Source organism: Lepisosteus platostomus, chromosome 1, assembly GCF_059453375.1.
Source record: "Lepisosteus platostomus isolate fLepPlt1 chromosome 1, fLepPlt1.hap1, whole genome shotgun sequence".
In the NCBI taxonomy this organism is placed as follows: domain Eukaryota; kingdom Metazoa; phylum Chordata; class Actinopteri; order Semionotiformes; family Lepisosteidae; genus Lepisosteus; species Lepisosteus platostomus.
This window is the reverse complement of record NC_142611.1, coordinates 34,337,817-34,353,473: the sequence shown is the minus strand read 5'-3', so window position 1 is coordinate 34,353,473 and position 15,657 is coordinate 34,337,817. Positions and strand designations below refer to the sequence as shown.

The 15,657-nt window shown below is 36.8% G+C and overlaps 1 long non-coding RNA gene across 1 annotated transcript; it reads right to left on the bottom strand.

Annotated features, from left to right (window-relative positions):
- Positions 1-8,428: 8,428 nt before the first annotated feature.
- On the bottom strand, positions 8,429-11,740 carry LOC148677895 (uncharacterized). The gene is made up of 7 exons (XR_015939152.1): positions 11,675-11,740; positions 11,439-11,542; positions 10,897-11,040; positions 10,318-10,386; positions 9,521-10,150; positions 9,159-9,268; positions 8,429-8,948 (listed from the first exon to the last, which is right to left on the bottom strand). It is a non-coding gene; the product is annotated as an uncharacterized LOC148677895 (long non-coding RNA).
- Between the last annotated feature and the right edge of the window lie 3,917 nt (positions 11,741-15,657).

Sequence of the window (15,657 nt, the reverse complement as noted above, 5' to 3'; positions counted from 1 at the left end):
GTGGCGCTGTCATCAACAGCGCCAGCCCCCGCTACATCAGGCCCTCTCCCACTTAGGGTGAGAGTACAGGTCTGCAGGCACCCTCTGTTTAAGAAGGGAGTTCCTGTTCCGTCTCTATCACACTCGTACCAGGTGTCATCCCACTCAGACCCCCCATCTCCATATGGTCACTGTGGGAATTGATCCCAATTATTTTCATTTCCTGCCTGTCTGTTCCCCTATGGGAGAGCAGGATATAACACATTAACTAGTGCAGTGCGACCAGGAACTAATTCTTCTTTTAGTTTCTGATTCTCCTGCACTGCCTCTTTTCGCTTTTGTTTATACTCTTTCGTAGCGAGGAAAGTATCTTTTCTTCCAGGTTTTTGTTTTCCCCGTAAACACACTTTTAAGTCACATCCCAATTTCTTTTTTTTTTCTCTCATGTATCTGCCACCACTGGTGCCGGCCGTGCACCAGGGTGGGAGCTACATGCTTGTGCTTTTGCCAATCAATATTCATATGCTTTCTTTACAGGCGTCTTCGCCCCAGACTCCCTCATACAAACTCAACTTTTCGCATATTTTTCTCCTTTTTTTTCCGTCAACTTACACTTTTCCGATATATAAATGGACCCTTCCACCACTTTCTCAAACCATCAGTTAGCACACATGTTCGGTCTCTTTTACTTTTGTCGTGTGTGAGGTAACAGCTCATACAGTAAGGGGATGCTTTCACTTGAAAAACCTGTGTATTCCTGCACTCATTCAGCCAAGGCCGTCTGTTACCTCCAGATCTAAATGCCTCTCAGAGACTTTAGAGAGGACTTACACCACACTGTTCACAGGTAAGGAACAAGACCTCGAAAACCCCCTTTCTTGATCAGTAATTCACCATCCCCAGAACGCCAGCATCGCTGCTTTTGCCCCGGGGTGGACTTACACACTGAGCTCAATCAGGGCGATTCTCGGGTCTCAACGTCCTTTAAATCCTGCTACTTAGTGCTTTGCTCTTTTATTATGAGGTGTGTTTATGTTAGTGTTGTCCGTGTGTATATGTATTTCACAAACAAGGAAAACACCAAAAACATACATATATATATCTCCTACTTCTGTTTCCTTTAAAACAAAAAACCACGCCACGCCAATCTGTGCACGATCAAGGCGTAGCTAATCTTAGGACCCTGGGCGCAATTAAGGCCCACACCAATCCTGGATTATACGTGCATTTAATGCACCACTCAGCTCCAGAACCCGGGCGCAATTAAGGCCCACACCGATCCTGAGCCTCAGAACTCCGGGTGCAATTAAGGCCCACACCAGTCCTGAAGTTCAGAACTCCGGGCGCAATTAAGGCCCACACCAGTCCTGAACTTCGCGGTAAAGGTCCAAAACCCGTTCAAAAACTCCACGCGCAATTAAGGCATACACCAGCTTCGAACGCCTGTACACAATACCGCGGACCGCCTACCAGACCAAATTCTGGGCTTACAGCAAACAACCCATTACATACACCGGTGTCTTCCCAAGGCCAGAGGAATTCAAGAACTCACGTTTACTCTGTCATCTCGGGCAATTCTCGCAGGGAGCAGAGACTTCCCAATCGGTCAGAGAGAGTCTGGACTTTTTTTAAAAAAAAAGAGGAGTCCTTACCTCTTAGTAATGTGAGCGCTGACCGTCTCTCCTGCCGATGGGAAGTTCTGCGCCTTCTGGAGCATCCGCCGACTACGCCAAATTTGTTGTAACAGAAGGAATAAGGTTCTTGATCCCGAGATGAAGTAAAACAGATGAGTTTATTGCATGCAAGGATGTTCCATGTGCCGGTACAAACTTTTAGGTTATATAGTCCTTGCTTGCTGCTTCAGACATCATTCGGTGTTATGGTAAGGGGAGGGGTTCATGGTATTTGGCCAGTTAAGAGGCCCTGGCCAAATGGTCAGTTTAAGATTATGCCCCCAGGGGGTTCCTTGCTCACATCTGGAATCCTTATCAGTTAACCCCCTTTCCTTGCCATAAACCCCTGTTGCTTAGAAGTCTAATTTTCAGGCAGAACTGACTTAAGTTATTAACCCTTTTAACATCTTGTCTCTTACTTCAGAATTGTTCCAAAATCACGCACATTCTCCTACCTCCCTATTTGCTGGAGATAGCTTTTGTTTTAAATACAATAGGTCACTTGCGTCCGTAGCACGCATTCCTATAGAGTGGTATAGAATTACAGAGTATCTCTTTTGTCCACTGAAGTATTAGCGCACGCTGTATCGTAGTATGTAGGCTGCGTATTTGACACGTATTAAAATACAAAATATGAAAACCCCTCCCGATTTTTCAGCACACACAACAAAGTTCCAGGGTCATATGGCGTACCAGCTGCCGGCGCTCTGCGTACCACTGCTGGTACGCGTACCACAGTTTGAGAACCACTGTTCTAGGATATAATACCAGCAATTTTTTTTTAAATTTGGGTTTCCAATAACGCCGCAGCAAACTCTTGTTTTTATGTCCACTATAACAGACAATCTCCCTTGCTTTTAACCGAGCATTTCATAATTTCCTAAAATGAAAATGATTTACTTTATTTCCATCACGGGATCAATAAAGTATCTATCATCTATCTAACTAAACTATGGGACAGAATTCTGGGGTATCCCTATACCAGAGATTACGGTAGGGCTTCAGAATGGTGATTGGCTGACACCATCTGACACCCCTCTGATTGGGGATAAAAGACGTGCTGATCTGCTCTACACACCAGGAAGTCAACAACATGTTGTTTCTATTCGAAACGCGTATTTTAAAAGTTTAATTAAGAAGTAAAAACCTTACAGCTTACACAAATTTCTAAACTGATCAGGAGGAAGAAAAATCACCCCTGTTTCGCGCATAAAAAGTGGTTATTAACTATCAAAACCTGTTTTATTTATTTTATTTTTATTTAGATTAAGAGTTCCCGTCACCCCCATTTCCATTTAAATCGCAAACCCGTGTTTAATTAAATGCCTTTTAACGTAAATCGTTATCTTTGTCTTCTGCATAATAATGTTCACCACTCTGTCCAGCAAATTAATAATAAACTTTATTTTATATAGCATTTAAATGAATTAGATTGCTCATAAACCTAATCACTTATTCTACATAAACACAGCGTAATTGCTCTCTGAAAATGCTCTTTTTATTTAGGCTCAGATTTCAACGATAGATCGTACACTAATTACTAGCAATAAATACTGATGTTTTGCTCCCTCTTACCACAAAAAAATTTAAAATAATGTATTGTAGCTGGAATGAACTTTTTTTCGAATGTTTCTCTACCTACTGCGTCTTGGACACGGAATGGTTAAAGATGGCGACAACTCAGGCACCCAGAGATGGGGGGGCGTTTTTCAGCCTCCATAACTAAAATGCCAAATAGGAGTAGTTTTTAATTCAACTTGAATTATAACTGTACGTACTGTCTTCGTATTTGGCCAGGGCGCGCCAACATTTTTCGGTGCCGTCGTCTGCACTTTAAAGGTACCCCTGTCGCGGAAGAATTAGACCTGGGAACGTTTACCCAGCGTAATTATTGTATTTCATTGCACTTTGACAGATTGTCTTTAAATCAATTGTTGTCAGAATATCCCCACCTCCAAACAAGAACAAAATTGCAACGATTTTATTAACTGGCTGTTTCGGTAACTTAAAGTATATATTTAAAGTAATCATTTAACAATATATGTAAATTTTTAAAGATATGTTTATGTTGGAATGTCTGTAGATTGTATCTTATTTTTACTTTTTGTTTTGTTTCACTTTAATTTTATAAGGGAGAGTGTCATAGAGATGACTCCATTACCCCCCATCTTGATTAAAATACTTTTATTTTTTCACAATCTGGTAATGCCAGACAGAATTCACATTCGCTGCAGCCAAATGGCCTTGCAGATCAGAAAATCAAGGAACAATACAATTATTGTGCCTGGCTCCTCAATGGAATCACTTTAACATGCTAATGCGTTGGTGTAACACTCTGTGTTTACAGTACATTGTGAACCAACCGGTTTCACAAGTACTTTCAACCCCCAACCATTGTTGTTTCATCGGTTGTTATCCTATAAAGCGCTTTGAGGAGCCACCTTTAAAGACGCTATATAAAATAAAGTTTATTATTATTATCATTATTAATATTGATCATATTTTTCCCCCAAGAACTTGTAAATTGTTGTTGTTATTGTTATCCTGTAAAGCACTTTGAGAAGCATACTGTCGAGCTTGTCAGGTGCATTATCTTAAAGTAATAAGTAGAGCTTTGGGCTTATTAGTGCTCCACTTACAGCAACCCAATGTAAATACATTTTGTCTCCAAATCCACCACCACTTGTATGAAGCCCTGCCAAATGATGCAAATTCTGCTGCAATGGTTGTGTGCAGGAATTATTCAGTATGGCATCTCCATGTTCAAGTAAACACTGCTCTGTGTGCAAATGCAAATGCATTTTAAAAAAGTTTTTTTTTAAAAAGCCACCTTTAAAGGTGCTATATAAAATAAAGTTTATTATTATTATTAATATTGATGATATTCTTCCTCCCAGGACTTGTAAAATTGTTGTTGTTATTGTTGTTATCCTGTAAAGCGCTTTGAGAAGCATACTGTCCAGCATATTGTATTGCACTTTGACAGATCGTCTTATAATCACTTGTTGTTAGAATATCCCCCAAGAGGATATTTCCAAGAAGAGGATATAGAGGATATCCTCCAAGAGGTATCCAGGTAACAGTGAAACGGGTGTACAGTCTGGGGAGATAGCCCGTTTTCCATGTAAATAGTTCCCTGGTCCCGCACCCCTTGGTGTCTCTCTCTGACAAGCTGGACAGTGTGCTTCTCAAAGCGCTTTACAAGATAACAACAACAATTTACAAGTTCTGGGAGGAAAATTATGATCAAAATTTATAATAATAATAACAATAATAATAATAATAAACTTTATTTTATATAGCGCCTTTAAAGGTGGCTCCTCAAAGCGCTTTACAGGATAACAACCGATGTAACAACAGTGGTTGGGGGTTGAAAATACCTGTGAAACCGGTTGGTTCACAACCAATGTACTGTAGACACAGAGACTCAGTAGCAATAGCAATTAGCAATATCAAAATAGCAATATTATGGACACACAATTTACTTTTTTATAAAAAACGTTTTTTTGACAGCTGGTTTTTGTTGACAGCTTGACACAAGTTTATCAGTGAAAAGACCACGGGCATTCTTCCTCCCCCCTACATTTTCAGAGTAGAATAGAATTCATTATTAGCACAATTTATTACAGTGCTAAATTTAATATTATTGATTACTAATAGTTTATGCTAACACCAAGCTTTCTTAATGCAAGAAGTACTACCGTAAGTAAGTACTGTATAGTAAGTACTTACTGTACTTACTGTACTGTACTTAAGTACTACTACTGTAAGAAAAAAAAATGTTTTTTTTTGGGGGGAGAGGTGTTTTTCGCTGGAAGACTCGCCCCCTTTTACTTTTAAAATACCTGTGAAACCGGTTTAATTCGTCACAGCCAACACTCCCGCAGAGAGTGATGAAAACCGCGCAGCGCCAGGCGAATGCACATTAATATGTTGGGCTTTTGGGTTCAGGTGGATTTGCAACCTACAGTTCAGCCTTCGGTACCGCTGTGTACTGTACATATAGTACGAACATGTGTTAATTTGAAATATAAAAAATGTCAATATACTGTAGGAGAAATAATTGAGTATTAATGTGTATTTTTTCTTTAAAATACCAATAACAGCAACAAACAGTTTACATAATATGTTTATGTTCCTAAATTAATATCGTTTATGACCTTTATGACCTTCGTTATGCTCTGCGTTTTATGCTTAGCTACTAAAATTTCCCTTTAGTGGTAAAATTCCATATAAATATTCAATACTAAGCGGATTAAAATGTGCACAGTAAAGAGATTAAATGATTAAATAATTTCGCTAACAACCAATACACCACATTATCTTCCGTGTCGCATTAACATTGGAATGTTTTTTTTTACAAGTGTTAAAAGAAGCGATACACAACCTGTCTCCTCTATAACTCTTCAGTTTACAGAGAAATTCTGCCAGAGCCTCACAACATTGTCCAATAATACTCTTCTCGTGTCTAATTTTTAGTTAAGCAGGATTTGAGCTACAGACCATAACAGACCAAAAAACAGAATCCACCTGCGATTCGGGTGTTAACAAAACCTGTTTTCAAAGAAAGTGAAATACAGTAATACTACCAGCTATATAGATACATAGATTTAGATATTTAGATCCTTAAATTAATATAATTATTAATTTAATTAGATAAGTGATTACATAATCTCGATTATAAAACAGATAATTCCGGTCCTAGAATCTGACTGGCTGACACCCTTCTGAAGCGGTACCATAACCTCTGGTATACGGAAGCCCCTGAAATTTGACTTGTTACTGTGTGATACATTTAAGAACTGTTCTAAGTTAATTTGATAAAAACTTAAAATAAATATGGAAATAAAAATGGAAACACGGAAAAATGCAAGCTTGCGGATTGCTAAAGCAGGTAAGCCCCACACTATTATGTGTGGAGAAAAAGCTGCTAAACAGCTCGACCTGCTGCTGCCCCGAAAGACACGGTCACTCATAGAATTATTGATATGGTGGATGATATTAAAGGTACGCTGATAGAGCGCGTTCAGATAAGCAGATGTTTTTCACTGCAATTAGATGAGTCTGTAGTCGATTTGGCCAATTTGCTCGTTTACGTTAGATATGATTTTGAGGGTATGTCCCATGAGGACTTTCTGTTCTGTAAGCTGCTACCAACAGGAACTACGGGAGTGTACATTTTTCAGCTTCTGAATGAATGTATCGAAGAGAATGGCATCGACTGGATAAAATGTGTCAGAGTTTGTACAGACGGTGCTAGAGCAATGACAAGCTGACATATTGGTGTAGTTGCATGAATTAGAGAGGTTGCTCCAGAAATTAATGGACGCATTGCAACATTCACCGCGAGACCTTTGCCGTCAAGAAAATGCCTGACGATTTAAAATCTGTTAGACTCTGGTGTGAATTGTATCAAGGCTCAAAAAATTAATTCACATCTGGTTTGCTCGACGAAATAGGCTCGCCCCTCTCACTGAAATGGTGCTTTTTTATTATTTTTATTTGTTATTGTTACTGTTTTTTTCTGTAAAACGGTTTGAGAAGCCACCTTTAAAGGCGCTATATCAAATAAAGCTTATATTATAATATTTATTATATGTATTTGTGAGTGTGTGTGAACGTGCGCTCATGTTGGTCATTGAGAATTTCTGGGGTTCCTATGAGATGATGACTTGTAGGTGGTACTTGGATTCTTTGGTTGGATTAGGGGTGGTACTTGGTCCAAAAAGTTTGAGAACCACTGCTTTATCCTATTGGCTAGCTAATGTCCCGTCCTTGTTAGTTAGATCAACAAAATGCTGTGGTGTTACTTTTTGTCGATGAAAAAATAAAGTCTTTTCATTTAAAATGACGGTTACAAATAATGTGGACCAGTGTAATACTTTGAGTTTACAGCTTGTCCAAGGTCATTCATTATTAATAATATGAGTAATATCTTCGGTAAAGGCTTTGATGCATAAAATATTTCTGCTTAATTAAAATATTTATGATAAAGATACGTTGTGTACTATTGCCCAACTGAGCACTCTTGCTTTCATAAAATATACCAAGTTTTGAATGACTGATGATTAACATGTTGTAATACACAGTTTAAATTTAAAAGCTCAAATGCTGTACATGAGACATTAAGCATTATTGGCTCCTTCTGGCGGTTTTACAAGGTGATACAGGATACTTTCCGGTATGACATCAAATGACGCGATACACCGCGTGATACTGTGTGATACTGCGTTTTGATGTGACACGCCCACCGCGGTATACCGCGAAATTCCCCACCCGTTTTGAATGGCTGCATCTGTATACTGTATGATAAGTAAATTGCAAAAGAAAAAAGTATTGTCAAACTATCCCAGTGGGCAAAAGATGTATTATATACATCTATTAAACGCATACCTTAGACGTCTAAATGTGGTCCGCAATTCGTCGAGAATGAAATTCTAATATACGTCTATTGTTATACGTCAATTATACGTCTATGATTAGACGTTAATTATACATAAATGGTTGGAGTTCTATTATACGGATAAATTTAGAGGACTATTATACATATATGGTTGGAGTTCCGGATAACTTTAGAGGTCTATTATACGGATAACTTTAGAGGACTATTATACGTATATGGTTAGAGGTCCATTATACAGGTAACTTTAGAGGTCTATTATACGTATATGTTTAGAGTTCTATTATACGGATAACTTTAGAGGACTATTATATGTATATGGTTAGAGGTCTATTATACGGATAACTTTAGAGCTCTATTATACATCAAAGATAGGTTTTATAGGTGTAGAAACAAGTAAACCAAGCCAATGATTTGGTTTAGAAATTTATTCTGAAAATACACATTATCACCTGAAAAATATGTATTTCAAATTATACATTGTATGCAATCAATCAACAATCAACATATGGGCAATAATCATAAAAAAACACAACTAGTCTTAAACTTCAGCTACAAATTCTGTTAACATCAATATACAGTATAGTAATGACAAACACAAACTAATTACATTAACACACTATCTAACTCAAAACCACATTTTGATTCAAATATAAATTTTAAAATGTACAACTTCTATATTTCCAAGAAAAAACAAATATTACAATGGAAGTTAAGACAATTTTTGTCCACCATTTGCAAACCCTGTCTAATTGTCCTAACAGGACCAGAAACCTATTATTTTCAGTGTCCAGATCTCCTGGCCCCCTGCCTTGCATATGCGTTCTTCAAGTAACGCATTGCGTGCTCCTTTATATCTTTTTCTGTCGATGTAGGGTGGGACTTCAGCACAGCAGCTAGGAGAAAATTATATAATATTACTACTCAAATAAATGATGGTTAATATCTTCTTGAGTATAATCTCAAAAATGAACTATTAAGGTTTACTAAGCTCAAAGCTGAAATAAACGGATAAAATGTGGCTTGCATCACAGCAATTGAGCAATAAAGTCTGTCCTAATTAAAGAGTACCCAAAGTTTGAAAGTACAACATAGAATAGGAGTACCTTTAATTACTCTATAAAGATTTGTGTCTCCCAGGCCCCTCTTTTGTTGTTTATCTTTTCGGTTTGTGCCGGCGAAGTTGAATTCTGTCATCAGTTCATTTGTCATAAGTCTGAAAACCAAATTTTCACTGAGTTTAGACATTTTTTCAAGTGAGTTTCCACTCAACATTTATTTACTCAAATATTTAGGATCGAATGTAATACTGTAATCCTTATATTTTAAAAGACAATTTTGCAGTTTTACACCTTGCACATTCAGTGGTTAACACATAGGTATCTATAAAGTCAATTCTGTGGATATGTTAATTTGATCGAAGTAAAAATGTAATGCAAAAACATTTGAAAAAATCACTAAGCAATACCTTGACAAGACTGTGAAAACACTCTCTGACATCACTGCCGTCTACTCTCTGAAGTTGGTTTATCTGGAAATAATATTATATTAGAAATAATATTAGAAGCTATTTTTACTACTAGATCTTCATTAATCAACTAATCAGACATACCCATTTACACATTCATGGATCAAACACATTTTCACGTATTAACTGCACTTTTTTGCAGTATTTTCTCAGTCTAAAAATACAAAGTGACCATTTTTCAAAGTAAAAAAAATTGTAGTAACTTTTTAGAACATGAAAACACTTTATTTTGCCATTAAAGGATAAGCAAGATTATACATTATAAACTAAAAATATGAACGTATGCCAGAGATGGATCATATTAATCAGATGTAGGCTATAAAATTATGACCTATCTGAAACCTAGAATATTAGTAGTGAATATTTTCTACACCACAGTGAGAATATAATATCATACCAGCAGGTTTTGATTGTCCATGCTGTCAAGTGCTTGCTCGTATGCACAGAACTCTTCCATTGTGGTCAGCCTCCTGATGTGGAATTGGGAGTCCACCAGTTCTGCGGACCTACCCAAACGCCTCAATTCATCCCTCATCTCTATCAGGAGGCCCAATACCTGCTTCTGAAACTCTGAAATAATTTACATTTTATGTCAGCATTTAAAAGGAATTGGGTTAGGATTTTCTTACACTATTGTCACATTAGCATTACTGTAGTGTTGCTAATGTGCTACATGCAATTTATAATCTTAAAAATAAAAAATTCCCACATCTGTAGTTCATTTTAACTGTACTTACTTCCTTCTGAAAGAGGATATCTCTCTCTCTTCTCTTCTGGTCTGGACATGGCCTTCTGCCTGGGAGACTCTGAAAAGAATTCAGTTATGGAAAACATTTACTTTATCACATAACTTAATATTTCAATTTAGTCATTTAGTTTGTCATTGAACTAGGATTCTATAAACAATGTCAATTAAACTCCATTGGTGTATTTATTAAAAACATAGCTTCAATTTTGAATATGTTTGTGTCGTTTGTAGCATTGTGGTAAAACACAACATATTTTTATTTTGTATACGAGCCTACACATAATTAAAATACATTCTGTGTAAAAGTATAATATGGGTAGATTTATTTATTACTTTATACAATAAAAAATACATACTTTTTGACATTTCTGCCATCTGGCCAATCCTGGTTAGATACTAGAAATTAAAAAGTTAACAATAATCTCATACCTATCAAATCTATCATTTGCAGAGGGATCATAAACTATTCTTAAATTTAATAATTTAATAAATATGATACAAGTAATGTACTATTGTTCATGTCTACAAAGCCTTGCGTTAAAACATTTATAAAGCCTTATTTCCTCACTTGATCAAGATGAGGGAGAAGGCGAGAGTGAGTGGGAAGCTGAGGAGGCATGGTGACTCTGGGGTTCTGTTGAAGACTTTGGTCTTATAACTTGCTTAGGACTTCGAACTTTGCGTGGTGAGGACACAATTTGGACTACCTGGGCTGTTAATATAATATCGCAGATTTATTTAATATTTAAGTATGGATGTAAAATGTTCACCAGTCCAATAATCTTTTAATATAATTTGCTTATGGTAGACAGTTCTCCAGACTTAGGAAAGTACAGTGACATAACCTAAGATGTAATAAAAAAAATTAACTTGTGAATTTCATCTCAATTTCATAGAGTAATTAGATGTAGGCAAAAATGTAGTAATACCTTCAGGAATGTTGAAGCCAGAACTCTGCACCGTTTTTTTTTCCTTGGGGAGGTTCTCACCTTTGATGGTTGGGCTTCAATAACATAAAAAATGGTGTTAACTTGTCTTTAAATATGACTGATGATGGTTATCTTCTAAGGACATTAAGAAAATATTTTAACTTTAATTCCAATAACCTACCTTTAAGCGTACTTGAACAGCTGAGTGAGCTCTGGGAGACACTCTTCCTAGGAGAGAATCTCAGTTTTTGGGTGGCACTGGCAGCTTCTGTGGCTTCTTCTTTTCTAAACAGAAAAAATATGGCAGTAAAATATTTCATATCAAATTAAATTATTTAATCAACTTGATCTGTAACTTTTTACAATAAATTTATTTCCTTTATTTTGGGAACTTTGAAGGCAGAGAAATGGACTTACTTGGAGTAGCAGCATCAGAATCAAAGTCTGTAATATAATAGAAAATTATCATATTTCAATATAATACTGAAAATTAGTTTAACATACAGATGCAGCCATTCAAAATGCGCGGGCGATACTGCAATATTTTCCGATACGCTGTGCGCAGTCTACCGCAAGTTACCGGTAAATACCGCTAGTTACCGTAAATTCTCCAATAATACCGCAAGCAAAATAATAGTATCCGGAATTTCCGCAAGGTGGAGCTAATAAAGCTCAACCTCTCATGTTTAAGCTGTCGCCATCAAAGTCTTTAACGAAGATATTACTAATAGTATTAATAATGAATGACCTTGGACAAGCTGTAAGTGTAAAGTATTGCCCTGGTCCACATTCTTTTTTTCATTGACCGTCTTTGTAAAAGTAACACCACAGCATTTCGCAATCACGCATTTGTTTCCAATTATGCAAAGTACAGTAATTTTTGAGAATCGATTCACCATGCCTTTCACATGCTCATAAAAGAGATTGACTTAGGAACATAAACATATTACTGTATGCAAACTGTACTGTATACAGTGTGTATATGTATATTTCATGTCTTAACTGTGCCCGTTTAAGTTTTGAATATTTAAATGGAATTTTACCACTGAAGGGAAATCTTAGTGCCTGAGCATAAAAAGAATAGGAGCATAATGCAACGCATGTGAAGGCCATAAACGATATTAATTTTGGAACTTAAACATACAGTATATGGCTGGTCTCGGTACTTTAAAGAAAACATACACACCAGTATTCCATTTCTCCCTAAACATTTTAAGCATCGAAGTCTTTAACTAATGTGATACCGGAGTCAACAAGCATACTTTTAGAATTTGATTAAAGGGAATATAATATGGAATCGCGTATCTAAAGAATTTAATAACGGTATGATTATATTCGTGTTGCAAAAAAACTGTAACGGACATAAAAACTCCCTTGCGTTTAACAGAGCGTTCCATAATTTCTAACTACAAAAATTATTTAAACTGCGACACTTATCATTCAACCAGAGCTCGAAATATCACAAGGATCCTCAAGAGCACAGCAAAGACTGTGTTAAAAGAATCGTGTATCTAAAGAAATTAATAAGATATAAGTATATTCGTGTACTGCGACAGGGCTGTGTAGGGCTGTTTCACCTCTCTCTTCATGTGACTCTATTCAAAAGCCATTTAGCAAAGAGGGGATGAGAAGAGTGACAAACTAGTCTACAGTACTTTAAAACATTAATAAAATAATAATAATAAAAACAATAATAAAAAACATTGCCACACCCGGACCGTTAAACCAACGCATTAGCACGTCAAAGCCCATTGAGGAGCTTGGCGCAATAACTGTTTTGTCCCTTGATTTACTGATCTGCATTAATTAATTACAGAAATCCTGCTCTTTGCAGACGACCTGGTCCTGCTGTCGCCCACAAAATAGAGGCTGCGGCAGAACCTGGCACTGCTGGAACAGCACTGTCAGACCTGAGCGCTGACAGTCAATCTGGACAAGACCAGAGTTATGGTTTCCAGAAAAAAGCCAGACCTCCAGTAGACTTCCTGAAATCGTCGGATTATGAACGAATAAAAGCATCTTATTAAAAACACGTTTGCGTTTGTTTGGGAGCTATATAATGTATTTTTCATATGTAAGATATAATGATGTGTTCCCGCTTACACATCGCACGACTTTTAAAGCTAGAAAAACAGGTTTCGATTCACATTATCTGGTGAGCCTTGTTTTGTCAGACAGCACAAAATAAAACAGACATTGTGTGGTACAGAACGGAGCTCAGTCAATTCAAACAAGTTCAGTTTCAAAAAAACTGCAACGGACATAAAAACTCCCTTGCTTTTAACAGAGCGTTTCATAATTGCCAACTACGAAATGTATTTAAACTGCGACACTTATCATTCAACCAGAGCTCGAAATATCACAAGGATCCTCTAGAGCACAGCAAAGACTGTATTATAAGTATACTAGTGACAAACTAGTATACTTTAGATATTTTTTTCTGAACCGGGGAAAATCTGATCATGTTTCTCTATAACAATAATAAAAACATTATTTTACATATCACCTTTATGTGATATCACCTTAAGGACAGCACATACAAGGGTTAATTGCACAATGGACCACGCAAAGAAATTTAATATAGTCTTCTTTAGGTGTGAGGGCAGGAGTGGATCGCAGCAGACATAATCAGCAAATTAGGAAAACAAAGAACAGGACAGGTGAGACGTTTATCCAGAGAGCGAGTGATCAGAAAAAGGAACAGCTGTTACGCCCAGGTTTTAGCTCTCTCTCTGCTGAATGAATAAAAGCATTTGACACATCTGATTGTGAATCAAAACCCCATATATTTAAACACGCGTTTACGATTTAAATCAAAACGCGATTTAAATCAATATAAATGTTTATCTTGTTACGCATAGGTGACTATTCATTGTTATTAAAATGACTTAAATTCGATCATGTTGTGATATTTAGAAATATAAATTTGTTTGGTGCGAGTGAGGTTTTATTTAATCTCTGACCAAGGGAAACGTTTAATTTTTTCAAAGAAATGTGTGTTAAAAAAAAATGTCATGGTTCCAGTGGGATTCGATCACAGACCGGGTACGTCACCCGGAGTCAGGAACCTAACCCACAGCGCCACTGGCAAGGTGACATGCAGAGTGCTGAAAAAGCACTACAGAAACATTATCAACAGACAATGTACAGCGTGTACTATTCTTGTGTTGCGGTACATGAATATAATTATATCGTTATTAATTTCTTTAGATACGCGATTCCATATTATATTCCCTTTTAATGAAATTCTAAAAGTATGCTTGTTGACTCCGGTATCTCGTTAGTTAAAGATTTCGATGCGTAAAATGTTTAGGGAGAAATGGAATACTGGTGTGTATTTTTTCTTTAAAGTACCAAGACCAGCCATATACTGTATGTTTATGTTCCAAAATTAATATCGTTTATGGCCTTCACACGCGTTACAGTATGCTCCTATTCTTTTTATGCTCAGCTACTTCAGTGGTAAAATTCCATATAAATATTCAATACTAAAACGGGCACAGTAAAGACGTTTACTGTAAATCTTTCTACGACAGACCAACGGACCACGAGTGCCCCTGTCGGTCAACCAATCACGTACCGCGGTACCGCACGTCATCGTGCGTCACAATGCGCGATGCCGTAGCCAATTACCTCCGGTAAGTGTGTGTACCGTGCACTTTGAATGGCTGCATCTGTAGAATAAGCTAACCAAAGATTTTTAACATTTTCATACAGAACACCTTCCAAAATGACTTATTTTAAAGAGTTGTAAAAAAATCAATAACAAGGTACAAGCTAAATGAGGCATCAGTTGATATTAAGAACTTTTAAAAAATATAGCTATTGAGATTGTTACTTTTACATACCATCAATGTAATTGGAGAACACCCGCTTCTTACTTTTGCGTTTTGGATTGGGTGTCTCATCCTCGTCTTCAGCATCCATAACAGAGGTGGTTAAATCAAAGTGATCACACTCTGATTTCTTGTCTACAAATAATTATATTTACATTAAATATGATCAAATATGAAAAAGGTATTGTTGCACTAATACATATACATAGACAGTTACTGTAAATATTCAATAATTAACAGGAATTTGCTCTTATTTTCAAAGAAAGCTATACCCGATGTATGTTTAACTTTAATGAGCTTGAAGGTAACCCAAGTATCTTTATTAGGGTTGGCCTTCTCTTTGTATAGTTTTGTGGCCTGCTTTGGATCATTCGGCCACCACACATACTCTCTTCGGGCATCCACCCAGTTTGAAGGCAAGACTCCCTCAACCTCCCCTCCTGCTCTATACAAACAGCGCGTGTCCACATCACCTGAAACAGACATACACATTTTAATTTTGAGTCTTAATTCAGATTGTGGTGCTGATTACTACACTTGTGTTCGCATATAATGATTATACTC